Raw genomic sequence first — 1,351 nt, forward strand, 5'->3', positions numbered from 1 at the left:
ATATACATTTTGCGTATCTGCGACCCGATGTATATCTTGTGTTTGAGGCGTGATAAATGTGAACGTGGTAGAGACTTCGTAGTAGGCCGATGTGTTTTGGCGTCTGAAACTAGATATGTTGTTTTATGTTGGTGATGCGCTATGACGTTTGTGGATGTGTGTGTGTGTGTGTGTGTGTGTGTGTGTGTGGAGTAGGTCTTACTAGTCCTAGCTCTTGACTATTGCAACATTGTCTCTCACTCCGTCAGTGATTCCTCTGTTCTTGATGTTTTGCTTTGATTCTACGTCTGATAGATCCTACGTCTGATAGATCCTACGTCTGATAGATCCTACGTCTGATAGATCCTACGTCTGATAAGATTCTTCGGTTACGAAATGGTTTTTTGTTCCTTGCATGGCTTAAATTGACTTTTGAAAAGTAAAAATTAGGAATTTGTTTCTCAAAACTACGTAATGAGTTCATATAATTGATGGTTGAGATCTGGTTTGGTCAAGTTGCTGATGCAGGTTGGTGAATTGACTTTGTTCTTTTCTCACTGATATTTGACTTGAGTTTTCTGTGTAGACAAGGAAGAGAGACTTTGTGCTGTCGAGGCTAGAGAGGTGAGCAGAGTAAGTAGTAAGTCTTATTCCCCGTTTGGACTTCTCTGTTGACATCCACCCCTTGGCGCTCGTATGACCTTATGCAGTTGCGAGTGCGGTCAAACATTACTAAAACTAAAACAAACCTTTCTAAAACAAAAAAGACAAGGAAGATGAGTGGACACGAGACATTTGGTGCCGCAGTCTCTGCAGTTTCTGCCGTTGTTCTCAATCTGTCCCTGGGATGGAATTGTTAGATTCTTCAGTGAGCTTTGTTTGCAGAAGGTATGAGTGCGATTCTCATGCGTTGAAGTTGATTTGTTTCTGGACCGATAACAACAACAAGTTGATTTGTTTCGAGTCTCCATGTCTCTTCTGTGATGTTGTGTCGCACCGAGTTGGTTGAGCCTGGGTAGATAAATGACAAGTAGCTTGCCTTTGTCGAGATCTTAAATGTGTCGGTGGGGGTGTCCAATATTCACAAGCGTTCGGCCATTCTTAATGTGGAAATGATGAAATGTTTCGTTTGATTTTCTTGTGATAACGTTATACAGCAGGTTTTGGTTGTGGGTATTGTTTCAGCCGATACATCCAGCAACTCGTTCTGCTTTCTATTGTGAGTGTGCACGCTGTCGCGTCGCTGAATGTGTGAGCACCTGAGTCAGACAGACCTCCCCCCCCCCCTCCTGTAGCATATTATTTACTCAGTTGACAACTTTTTGTGTCAGGCTCGTCTTGCAGACATTGTTGCATGTTTGAGCGTGCGTGT

Source organism: Aplysia californica, unplaced genomic scaffold (genome assembly GCF_000002075.1).
Source record: "Aplysia californica isolate F4 #8 unplaced genomic scaffold, AplCal3.0 scaffold00412, whole genome shotgun sequence".
Lineage (NCBI taxonomy): Eukaryota > Metazoa > Mollusca > Gastropoda > Aplysiida > Aplysiidae > Aplysia > Aplysia californica.